Source organism: Petaurus breviceps, unplaced genomic scaffold, assembly GCF_028583685.1.
Source record: "Petaurus breviceps papuanus isolate PSGF00001 unplaced genomic scaffold, PetGlider_PUasm1.0 208, whole genome shotgun sequence".
NCBI lineage: Eukaryota > Metazoa > Chordata > Mammalia > Diprotodontia > Petauridae > Petaurus > Petaurus breviceps.
The window spans coordinates 31,500,594-31,512,972 of NW_027185852.1; the positions used below are offsets into that span (position 1 = coordinate 31,500,594).

General features: G+C 59.0%; 1 protein-coding gene across 3 annotated transcripts in view; it reads right to left on the minus strand.

The window, feature by feature from the left end:
* The window catches only part of LOC138165433 (receptor-type tyrosine-protein phosphatase F), a 95,454-nt gene extending 83,127 nt beyond the window's left edge, over positions 1-12,327 (minus strand). For 2 of the 3 annotated variants that reach the window (XM_069093788.1, XM_069093786.1), the window contains exons 1-2: positions 11,466-11,617; positions 8,295-8,372 (exon numbers count right to left, since the gene is read on the minus strand). The gene's annotated coding sequence lies outside the window, so the exon portion shown is untranslated. Of the gene's footprint in view, positions 1-8,294; positions 8,373-11,465; positions 11,618-12,067 lie in introns of those variants that run through there. The other variant, XM_069093787.1, reaches the window with a different exon arrangement.
* Positions 12,328-12,379: the final 52 nt, after the last annotated feature.

A 12,379-nucleotide genomic window follows, 5' to 3' on the forward strand; every position in this document is an offset into this window, starting at 1 on the left:
TCTGTAGGCAGCAGACAGTGAGATGGGATGACAGAGGCGGCAATCTGCAAGAGAACATGGGAAGGGACGCAATCGAGGGTGAAATACAGAGGCCTGCCATCTCTTCAGCAGAGACAGGGCAGGTGGGGGAGAAAGCGGTAGCAGGGTGATGTCATGGGGCTGAGGGTGAGGGAGTCACGAGGCGGCTCTGATTCAATTCAACTCACAGTTCATCAAGCACCTACTATGTGCCAAACAAAAGGGCAGCAGGCTGGCCTTGGAGTCCTGGCCACGCACTCCTCAGTGCCAGGTAACTGAGCCTGTCACTTACAGTGCCACCTGTGAGGGGCAGGGAGGGGTTTGGCAGATCTCTCCCAGGGGTGCTTGGGGCAGACACTCTAGTGCAGGCTTGCCCTCTCCAGCTGGAGCCTGGGCTGCTGCTGCTGCCACGGCCTCCCGGCCTTCCTGTCCCTCCTCCCCACAGCCACCAGTCATCTTCTAGTCTGCTCCAACTGCCCCTCCTGGGGACCCTCAAGTCCTCCCAGCCCAGTGCCTCCACATGACCCTTCATCTCCTGTTTTCCATGGTTGAAGGGCTCACCCGCCTCATTTTCCAGCTCCCTGCAAGGCTCAGCCCCTTGGCACCTACTCTGCTGATCCCCCAAATGATGAGACTTGACCTCCCCTCTGTCTTTCTGCTCCCCCTCCCCCCCCCGCCCCCCGAGGGGAAAAGAAAATTTCCTTTTCTTAACAGCACCCCCGTGCCCAGCACAGAGTAGGACTTCCACAAATGCTCATTGAACTGAAGCTTTGTCTTTGGCCCAGTCAACAAACTGGTGTGGTTTCCTCCAGTCTTTCTCGACTACAAGAGATGGAGTACAGAGAAGGTAGATGGGGGTGGAGGGTAGCCCTAGGCTAAGGTCTGGGATGGCCTGAGTGCCCCAAGAAGGGAGCTGACAGGTCTGCAAGCTGAGGACCATGTAATAGGATGTAGGTGAGGAATAGGTTTAGGAGAGAGTGGGATGGAGGGACAAGAGACTACAGGTCAGACTTCTGGACCCTGGTGGTGACCTTGTATCTGTTACTGCCCCGGGGGGCATCTGAGGAAGCCTGAGAGGCCACAGCAAGGAAGGGAACAGTACAAAGCTGGAAGGGACTATGGAGGCGGTCTAGTGTGTAAACAGGCTCAGAGGGGAAGTGACTCTCCTAGGGTCACACAGCCAGCCAATGTCCAAGACCAGGTCTATCAGATCCTGAAGGCCTTGAAGTCCCCCTGGTTCTTCTATAGACTCAGTAAGCGGAACAGACTTGCCTGTGATCATACAGATATCAGAGCCAGAATCTGAATCCAGGAGCTTTGCCCTTAGCCCCAGGCTAGCTGCATCATCAGTGGATGGGAACGAAGGGGGAAGGGGCCGGGTGCCAGGAGTGTCTTCCTGACTGCACCTGGAGTCGGCCCCTCTCCGACAAGCCCTTCTTGGCCTTTGCTAGGGAGCCACCTTATGCCCACTGCTCTCTGTGGGGCTCCATGCCACATCCCACACTCCTGTACCCATCCTTAGCCCTGGTCTTTGCTTCCATCTTCCAGACATGGAAGGCCCCGACCCCCTGTAGACCCTCACCACCCAAGGTCCGCCTCCCACCCACCCTAAACATTGACCCCCAGCTTTGCAGGCTTGCCTCCTCCCTCACCTGGACTGATAGGGTCAGAGCTAAGGGCCCAGGAGGAGGGGGCCTAAGGAGCCAAGGATGTGCCTCATGTCCCTTCATTACCAGAATTATGGAGCTGGAGCCCACAGGGAGGACTCACTATGACGGACGTGCCCTTTCTCTCCCCTGGTATTTTAATGAAGTCCTTTCTCCTGCTGAAGCAGGAAGCTGAGGGGTGGGGGGTGGACAGAGAAGACGTGCAGGGCTCACTGCTCATCCAGGGAAAAAACCAGCATATTTTCTGCTCTTGGCAAAGCCACCATGTCATTATCCCAGGAACATGGAGCTGTCAAGCCCTGGACAAGCCTGGGGGAGGCAGCTTCACTGGAGAAGAGTGGGGGAAGGGGGGGAATCCTGTCCCAAGCTTGGCTCTTCTCCCTCATTAAATTAGCAGTGTCCCTTCCCCCCAACAACTCAATCTCCAGTTCACTGCAGGGACACTAGAACTCCTGACCCCTAAAAATCCCGAACTTCAGCTGCTGAACCCCCTGGAACCACCCCCCAAAACAAACTCAAGCCCAGGGTGGCTGGCCAAAGTCTCCTAGGAGCTCAGAGCAGCTAGACTAGATGCAAATGAAACCAGCAAATGACTGTGGGGCCTCTGCTGACACCCGCCTGACAGGGAGGTCACTACCTGCCAAGGCAGCTCTTTCCAACTAAGAAGCCAGCCTTGGCTGACCTGGCTCCTTCACCCACACTGCCCCTGTTCTGTTGGGCCTGACTGGACCCATGAGTGGGTGGCCAGCCCCCATCTCAGCTGACCCTCCGCTTGCTGCCTGCTTATGCAGGGAACCACGTGAGACCTTTCTTCTTGCCACACCCCAGTTCAATTCCCTTCTTAAAAAAACAACTCTTCAGCAGCTACTGGGTGCCAGGCTCTGTGGGGGCACAAGGCTCCAAAGGCAAGAGCAGAACTGCCCCTGTCCTCAAGGAGTTCCCATTCTACAGGATATCCGACTGAGCGGGGATCTCCGAGGCGGAGGGCAGGAAGGGATGGCAGCCTGGGTTAGGCAGCTGGCCTAACTCCCTGCTGCAGGCTGAGGACCCTCACACCTCCGTCCTCCCCCTAGCCACTCCTGGGCTCTGCCCCCTGCAGCCCTCCCTGCCTCAGTTTCTGCCACCAGGGACCTTCCTAGAGCTCGTCACTGAAGCCATCGTCCTGCTCCCTATCCCTGTGCAGGGTCAGACAGGGTTCCCTGGCCTTCCCCGCCCCCTCACACCATCCTCCCTGGAGTCTGGCTGGGCCCTTGGCCTCCCTGACATCCCTGCTAACAGTGCACCTTCTCTGGGAAGCCTCTTCTCTCTTCATTTCTCCCACTTATCCTGCACACAGCCGGCTGTTTGTGTGCATCTGTCTGCTTGTTTCCTCCCCACTGGACTGCAAGCTCACTGAGGGTGGGAACTGTCTCTTGCCTCATCTGGTCTCCCCATCACTTAGCACAGTTTCTGGCACCTAGTAGGTGTTTAATAAATGCTTACCATTTCAGGGGAGAGTCGTGTACAAGGAGCAGTGAGTCAGTCACTGGAGGGGCGTGGGGGCACAACGTATGTGAGAGAGGGAGGCTGGCACCAGGCTGGGAGGGGCTTTAAATGCCAGAGACACAGTCTGTATTTGAAGCAAGAAGGAGCTGGGGAAGCTTCCGGAGCACAGGAGTGACACCGTGAGGCTGGTCCTTTAGGATGATCATTTAAGCCAGTGAGAGGTAAAGGGCCTGGAGCCGCACAGAGGCTGGGCAGGCCTTGGCTACAGACTGCACATGGAGGGCTGGGAGAGGCAGGATTTGGAACCTGGAGGAGTGGGAAGTGCTGGGCTCCTCCAAATGACAGGGAAGTTAGGAAGGGGAAAGGGGTTATGAGGCCGACTTCTAAATGCTTCTGAGACATCCAGCTCTACAGATCCAAAAGGCAGCTGTGATTTGGGCCTGGAGGTCAAGAGAGAGGTTAGGGCTGGATAAACAGATCAGAGAATCATCTGTTTGGAGAGGATTGTTAAATCCCTAGAGGCTGGTGAGGTCACCAAGTGAGTGTTCAGAGAGCAGAGAAGGGGAGAGGTTCAAATCACTGCCCTGCAGACACCCATAAAAACTTTCCTTCCATTTTTCTTCAGTCCCTCCTCCAGCTCCAATGTCCCACTGTGGCCCCCTCCTCCTGACCAGGGCCAGCCCATGGCCCTCAGGCCCTGGCTCCCTCTTCTCTCCCCTGCTTGGGTGCCTCCCTCCTCATTCATATCCCCTCACTCCCCCAGAACATGAGCCTTTCCCATGACCCCCTGCACTATCTGCTTTCCCTTGGCTCCCACCCACCAGCCCTTCCTTTATCCTCCTCCTCTCCTCACTGACATCTTCAAGGAGCAGCTGGATGGGGCTTGGATTCCCGCTCAGCTAAGACCCAGCCTGGACATCACATCCTCCAGCATCCTCAGGGCGGCCCTTGGCATTTGTGACTGTGGCCCTCTACTCTGCACTCTCCCATCACCAGCTTCCCAGACCTGGACAACAGGCCCATGATCCCTTTCCAGCCTTCTCCAGGCTGAGTCCCTCTGCCCCAACACAGCCCCACCCCCTGACTGCACATCTCATTTGATTTTGGGGGTCTGACTGGGAGCTCCCTGCAGACAGGTCCCAGAGCAGAGCCCAGCCCTGTTGCTCTGTCCCATATACTGTGCCTACTCCCTACAGGTTGCACTCACTTCCCCCTCACTCACTCCTTTATTCAGGATGGTCAGGGTTCTGATTTGGGGGTGGCAGAACTTGGCTGAGTGCTGTGTTTCTAATCAGCCACACGGATATGGTTAGAAGAGCTGTCAGTATGAGCCTGAATCTGGGCTTGCAGGGAGTCTGGGGCTCGGAGGCTGACCCAAGGGTGCCCAGCCAGGGTGTACAGAGATAAGGAGAAGCACCTATTTCATCAGATGTTTCCATCAGCCAGGGCTTTATCTGAGGTGGCCCCAGTCAAAGCCAAGAACCCATCCCCCCATACCCCCAGATATGCAGAAGCAATCTCTTCTTCTGATCTGAGCCCATGTCCCTAAGCAGGACCCTAGGAATTCAAACTAGATCTCTGGGCCCCAAAAAAAAAATGGTTGATGGGATATCCGACTGGACCTCTGTCAGAGCCCTCAGAAAGATCAGGGCTGATGAGGACAAGAGAGGCCCCATAGGCCCAGAGAAGAGCAAAAGCTGACCTGAATGTGAAAATAATAGGTCAGTGTTCTTAACTCTGATTCCTGGGAAGAGTCCAGAACAGAACATAAAGGGAAGGCCAATGGCTATCTAGAAAAGGAAGCAGTGACCACACAGAAGCAGCTTGGCTTCACCCAGCAGGTCATGGCAGACCAACCTCCTTCCCTTCTGTGACTGAGAGTCGCTGGGTCAGGAGGAGAGGGAAGGCTGGGGGTGCCATCTGCCTCAGTTTTAGTGAAACGTCTGATAAGATTTTTCTGAACGAACACCATGGAGAATGTGGCCACAACAGCAAAATCAGCTGGATCTGGGGCAGGGCCAATGCCCTTCTCAAGAGCAGTTGTTAACAGAACGAGGTCAGCTTGGGGAGAGGGCCATAGCAGAGGACCCTAAGGACCTGGGCCTCAACATTCTTCTCAGTGACTCTGAGAATGGTGTCGATGGCAGTGTGCAAATTCACAGATAGCACAAAGCTGGGGAGCTGATACAATGCAAGGTAGAATGCTGGACTGGATCTAAGGAGACCAAACTTTATAAGGTCAAATGTAAAGTCTAAGGTCTGGGTTCAAAGAATCAATGTCACAAGTATAGGAGATAGGGGGAGAGCTCTGGCTAGACAACAGCATGCCTGAAAACTCTCTAGGGTCTGAAAAGACCACAAGCTCAGTGAGTCATCAGTGGGATGGGGCAGTCAAGTTACCAAACAGAAATCTGGGTGGTTTGATTGGTTTCCAGGAGGAAGGGGATCATGCCTCTGTCCTCCACCCAGGAGAGGCCTCACCTGGAGGCCAGTGCTCAGGCCTGGGCACCACCATTTAGGCAGGACCTTGGTGAGCTAGACAGCATTGGGACAGGGAGGCCCAGTGTGTCATCCAAGTATCAGCTGAAGGACCTGGGCTCACTTAATGGGGAGCAAAGAAGGTTCGGGTAGCTGCCTTCAAGTAAATGAAGGGGCTGTGTTGGGGGAGAAGGGATTAGCTTTATTCTGCTCAGCTCCCCCAAAGGTGGAGCCAGGAGCAATGGGGAGGTCACAAATTCCAGGAAAGTCAACTCAAACAGGAGACTGGCCCAGAGTGGGACAGTCTGGGCTGCCCTGAGAGGACCCAAAGAGAGGCTGGACATCCACTGGCTGAGGAGCCTGGAAAGGGGCTTCCTGTTAAGGCTGGGGCTGGACTCAATGCTGCCAAAGTGTCTTTTGACCTGAAAGCTCTTGGACTCTTAAGATGGACAGCCCTGGGAATCTTCTCTGCAGATGGGTGACAACAAAGCATAGGGAAGTTGAAGGGGTAGGGAGTGCGGAGGAGGAAGAGGAAAAGGCATCCAGGTCTTGGGGGATGCCTGGGGCAGAGGGGGCCCAAACGATGAACCAATGAAGGCAACTTAAAAGCAGGGGTCAGTCCAAAGGAGGGAGCCGGAGAGAGCAGGATGGAGGGATGGGGCAGGGGAGGTCGTCAGAGGGAGGAGAAACAAAAGGCCACCGACTTAAAAGGTGATTGGGGTGTATGATTAGAATGACCAAGCCCCTTACACTGGAGTCCTGGGAGCCTTGGGGGGTGCACAGTTGCACTCCTATCAAAAACAAATGCATTCTTGGGGCGGCTAGTTAGCCTAGTGAATACAGCACCGGCTGGAGTCAGGAGGACCTGGGTTCAAATCCGGCCTTAGACACTTAACACGTACTAGCTGTGTGACCTTGGGCAAGTCACTTAACCCCAACTACCCTGCCCTCCCCCCTCCAAAAAGCAAAAAACAAACAAACAAAAAAAAACCCAAATGCATTCTAAGGCTCAGGATTAAGGCAAGAACAGCCCCAGGTGAATAGCTAAGGGCAGGGGTCAGAAGTCACATTTGGAGGGCTATGAGTGGGAGGTGAAGAAGGGGCATAGACATGGCTTTTCTCAAGCACAGTGGCCAAGGATAAACAGCTGAAAGCAAGAGGGATGGCAGGGTCGAGGAAGGGTTTGTCCAGCATGGGTTGGTGGAAGGCAGCAGGGAAGTATGGACTAAGTAGAGGAGGCAACTGGGAGTCAAGAGCCCAGGGGAGAGGCTCACTCCAGATCCTTCTCCAAAAAGAGCAAAGGAGGGGATGATTCCAGGGACAGGGGGTTAAATGGAGAAAAAAGGGGTTGCATGGTGAACAGCCTTCCCAGCAGGGGAAGAGTGAGGGTCTCGGCTGAGAGAGCGTGGTGGAAGGCCTGAAGAAGGAAGCCAGGATCCTTTTCTGACCAGGCCCAGAGGTGGGGGAGAGTCCCAATGAGACAAGTGGAGGCTGATGTCAGGAAAACAAGAGTGGGCCCAATACCGTGGGCTGCTCTGGGAGGTGAGGTCTCTGGGCAGAGGCTGGCATGCTGATGGAGGGACTCTTAGGGACTCAGAGCCTCAGGGTCCCCTCCAATCCTGAGCTTCTACAAACTTGGTCCCTGCAGCCAATGACTGGCAGACAGGCCTCATAGGGCGATGGGAAGAGCACCCAGTCTGCAGTGAGAGGCCTGGGTTCAAAATGCAGCTCTGTCACTTACCCTTCAGCTGCACAGCTCAGCGGGAAGAGCGCTGGGCCTGGGGTCAGGAGGACCCGAGTTCAAACCCTGCCTCAAACACTTAGGAGCTGTATGACCCTGGACAAGTCAGTGAGCTTGCTTGTCTCAGGCTCCTCAGCGGTGACACAGACATTATCCTGGCACCTTCTCCCAGGGTTGTGGTGAGGACCAAAGGGCACATGGCAGATAGCACAGAAACACTCATCCTCTTCCCCTTTCCTTCCTCCTGTGGCCTGAGGCAGATTACTGGCCCCCTCTAGACCTCAGTTTCCTCACCCGTAAAACAAGAGGGCTGGACCCAATGACCTCAGGGGTCCCTCCCAGCTCCTGCCAGGCCCCCCTGCACTATCCTGCGTCCTCGATGCAGCCCTACGGGCATCCGTCCCTCATTTTCCACGTGCTCCTCCCGTGGGGAGCTCTCCCCGGAACCTCTGGACCAGGTGATGGTCCTGCTCAGAGTCAGGTTGCAGCCCTGGCCCCTCCTATGTATGGCCCTCCCTCATTGTCAGGATGTTCACCATTATACTATAAGCTGTCTGAGGGCAAGGCTTGTCTTTCTGCTCACATCCGTTTTACATGCTGCCAAAGCACTCAGCACAAAGCCCAGCACACAGCTTCCTGCCTGAGAACAGCCCCTTCTTCACACTCGTACAACCCCACTCTGTGCAGGCCCTGGACTAGGGCAACGCCTGTGGGAGGGTGTGCCAGTCTCCAGTGGTTCCTTCTACTCAGTCACCAAAGTGACTGCCCAGAGCACATGCCACTGTCCTACTCAACAACCTTCAGTGGCTCCCTCCTCCCTGGCATTGAGGCGCTGCCTGCCACCCCCCATGCCACAGGGGCCTCTGTCACTACCAGGGCCCAGAGCCCAGCCGGGCCGTCCTCACCTGAGTCTTCAATCTGTCACCTCTACTGCACAGATGCCTGAGAGGCCTGGGCTGGAGCTCGGGGTCCTTGGTTCATTTCTGCAGAGACAGAAAGCGGCAGGGGAGTTAGGCCTCTGGTAATCAAGGAGCTGGGGCAGCTTGGGATCTGGAGGAGGAGAGCCAGGACCATGGGGTCCCTGAATGCCAGGCCATGTGGAGGTCAGGAGACCCAAAGCTGGCGAGGCCCCCCTCCCACTCTCCCCCTCACTGGGCACCAAGAGGGGTCACAGAGGAGGGAGCTCTGGCAAGCCATCAAGTGCTCCAAGCTCACACTCCCCAGGGGGTGACTGCGACCTCTGCTGCTGCCCGCACCCAAGTCTGAGGCATGCCCACCTCAGTCCCCAGAACAGCTTCAGGACAGACGGCCAGTGAGGCAGAGTGGACAAACCAACAACCTAGCGGTCTCTGTGGCTCTCCACTGCCCGTGTTCCTCATAAGCTCTACTTTCTGCGGGCATCTGTCTTCCTCTGCTGGACGTCAGCACCTGAGCACCCCCCAGACAGCCATCCATCTCAGCCCTAGGTCTGCTGCCTATGATTTACAAACAAGACTGAACAGAGGCTGGTCTGAAGATGGGGCGGGGGGACCCCATCACCTGAGGACAGCGCTTTCTCACAGCCCAAGGAGCACACTTCCTCCTCTTGACCTCTCCCTCAGAAAGGCCCAATTCACCTTCCCTGAAAGTCACTGCCCATGGCTCCAGCTGCCCCCGGATCAAGTTTTAGACAGGCGTCCAAGATCCTCCCTCCCCAGCACACACAGCACTCCTTCTTGCCTCCGTGACTCAGTTCCCTCACAGTCCCCCCCACCTCATCCTCCAGAGCCCAGGTTCAGTCCTGGAGCAGCCCTGCCTTCAGCCATGAAGCCGATGCCCTGCGAAGGCCAGCCCACGTGGCTGGTCGGCCACTGGGCAGCAGGCCCCTCGAGCTCCCCTGTACTTGGGTCCAGGAACACCTGCCCTCCTCAGGCCCCAGACAACAGCATGTGGGCATAGCCCCAGACTGGTTCCCAGATCCTGTGTTCTGCAAGGTGACCCCATCCCTGCCTTCGAGAAGCTTTGAATCCAGGAGGGAAGGTCCACAAAGAAGTTGGCACAGAAGAGGAAGGGCAGAGGACAGAAGCAGCTGAAGCCCAGGGGACTGCATGGAAGAGGGGGCCTGAGCTGGGCCCCAAGGCTGAGCCTCCAGGGAAACAGGGCCTTCAGGTATTTCAGTCTCGTTCTGTAAGTGAGGCCAGTGAGGCCCAGCAGGGCTGAGACTTGCCCAGGGTCACCCAGCAGCCAGGAAGCGTCAGAGGCAGAGTCCAGCTCAGCCTCTTGCCCTTGTACCACAGGAAGCAAGGAGGAGGGAGGGAGCTTGGAGGACACAGCCAGAGGCTAGGAAGTCACAAGAAATCACTTGGGAAAGGGAGGTGGGAGTCCTGGTTTGGAATGCCAAGGCTAGAGGCAGTCCTGGGTAGCCACCAGAACATCGTGAGCACAGGAGGGACATCATTCAGTCAGAGGGGCTCATCAGGAGGGGGAATCTGGCAGCAATGGCAATTAAAAAAAAACTTTTCTTAACTTTTAGCATACAGTAAGTGCCTAATAAATGCTTCAAAAGACTGACTGACTAAATGACAGACTAGAGAGGGAAGGTGGAGGCAGGCAGACCCTCAGCAGCTATTGCAATAGTCCAGATATGAGTTGATGAGGGGCTGTACCAGGGTCGGGTGAAGGAGAGAAGGGGGCATATTCAGGAGATACCCTGGCTGGGTCTGGATGTAGGGACGAGGGAGGAAGAGGAGAAGGAGGGGGACATCAAATGCTCCTGGTGGGGAGGTGGTAGACGATGAGAGTCTGCAGTGTGGCGCAGGGAGCCCCCCAGCTTTCTGGGGAGACTCTGGAGGGCTCTCCTGACCCACACGATTTCCTTTTATGAGGTCACTGCATTAGCAGCTCAGGAGAATGCTAGGGAGAGCTGAGCAAAGGGTCACCACGCTCTGGCAGAAATGAGGCCTACAGATACAGGCAGAGGATGGTGCCCGTGGGGGAGGGGCCGGGCAGATGGACAGACAGCCCCAGGGAGCCGTCCTGCTACCACCGCCTGGGGACCACCGCTGTTTGCTACTGACTTATACAGAGACACAGAAGGCATCCCAAGTGAAACAGCAACAGCAGGGATGGGGGACCCTGTAGGGGCAGAGGCAAGAAAAAAGGGACTGAGCCTATTCTGCTTGGGGGGGGGGGGGTAATAGAAGGACACAGATGGACCAGAGGGCAGGCCAGCTCTGGGAGATGCTGTGGCCACACAGAGAGCTCCTGCATCTCCTAAAAACGGAAAGTCCCAAACCTGGATTAAAAAAAAGCCACTGAAAAGTACAAGGCAGAGGCCGCATGGCTCTTCTGAAAGGGGGCCGGGGCTCTGGGAGGCCACTGCGAGCCCACAAGAAGGGGCGCGCACCGTCCGGTCGGAGGGGGGCTGGTGGCCAGGGGACGGGGGCCTGCGCTGCCTGGTCCCCAGGGAGTAGGAGCAGGCCTCGCTGGGGGCCAGGGGGCTGCAAAGGGAGGCGCACGCGGAGGTGGTGAGCTCCCCATCCCTCCCGGGCTGCCCGCACAGGCCGCCAGCCGCAAGACCCCGGGGCAGGCTGCTCGCAGCCCTGACTAGCCCTCTCCCCCTGCCCCGCCCCCTCCTCCGAGGCCTCCAGGCTCCCCCGCCGCCCCCCCCCAGGTAGCCGGGCCGGTGGGGCGGGGCAGGGGGCGGGGCCGGCCGGGCTGGAAAAGCCGGAGGGGCGGCATTCCTGCGCGCGGGCGCGGGGGGAGGGGGAGCGCAGACCCAGACTCTGGGAGACGCCCCCCCCCCCGCGGGGCGCCTCTTCCCCCCCCACTCGGCACGTGCCCTGGGGGGGGGCCTCGAGGACTTTGCCTCTCGCGGGCCCCGCCCGGGCCCTGACCACGGGCACGGACACCGAGCCGGCGTGGACACGCAGGGAGGCGGGGGAGGGGACCGGCCCGGGGGCGTACAAGGGCGGGGAAGAGGGGGTGACCGGCCGGGACGCCCCCCCACCCGCGCGTCTCCTTCCTCCCTTCCCCCCCGTCGGCGGCCACGGCTACGGCCCCCACGGGGAGATACGGACGCGGGGGGCCGTACTCACCCGCGCTGCTGCTCCTACTGCCGCGAGCCCCCGCGTCCCCGCTCTGCATGGCCGCCCTGCTCGGGCTCCCCGTGCCCCGGGCCCCGCGCCCGTCCACCCGCCGGTCCGGCCTCCGGAGCGCCAGCCCAGCCCAGCCCGCGAGCCGAGCCGCCGCCGCTGCCGCCGCCGCCTCCTCGCCCGCGTGCCCGGCGGCCGTGCGCGCCCCGAGCGCCGTGCGCGCCCCCGCCCTCGCGCGCGCGCCTCCACTCCCCGGCGGAGGCCTGGGGAGCGGGGTCGGTGCGCGCGGGGTTCCCCGCGTGTGCACACTGGGCGCGGGCGAGGACCTCCCCCCGGCGTGCGAGCCTGACCAGCAGGGGAGGGGGCCGCCCGCAGCCGCTCCCCATGTTCCCCTGGGGGCGCGAGGGTCGGGCCGAAGGAGCCCCCACCTGTGTCCCTGCAGCCGCCCGGCGCCGAGCCGTACTGGCCGAGCCAGCCCTGGCCCCGGACGTCCGCGGGGCCTCCGCGGGCGAGCCCCCGGCCTCCAGGGGTCTTTCCCACGAGGGCCCTCCCCGCGTCTCCCCCATCGGCTGCAAAGCTGGGTCTCTGGGCCCCTGGAACCTCACCCGGGGCTGCAGGCGGAGGACTCGCCTTCCCGGGCGACCCTCGCTCCGGGACTCGTGCAGGAGGCGGGGTCGTCACCTGGGCCAGGTGCTCGCCTCCTTCGCGAAGCCCCGCTGCCTCCTTATGATCCCGGGCATCCGCCGTCGTCCCCTCCCGTGTGGTCCAGAGACGAGTCTCCAGACAAAGAAACCAGAAGCCAGGGAGGATCGGAGCGCTTGGAGCTCGGCCCTGCCCTTGGTTACTCTGTAGTTAACGAGGTGCCCTGCCCTCCGTGCCGCAGGGCCAGACTTCCCCCAGCCTCCTCTTTTCCCCAG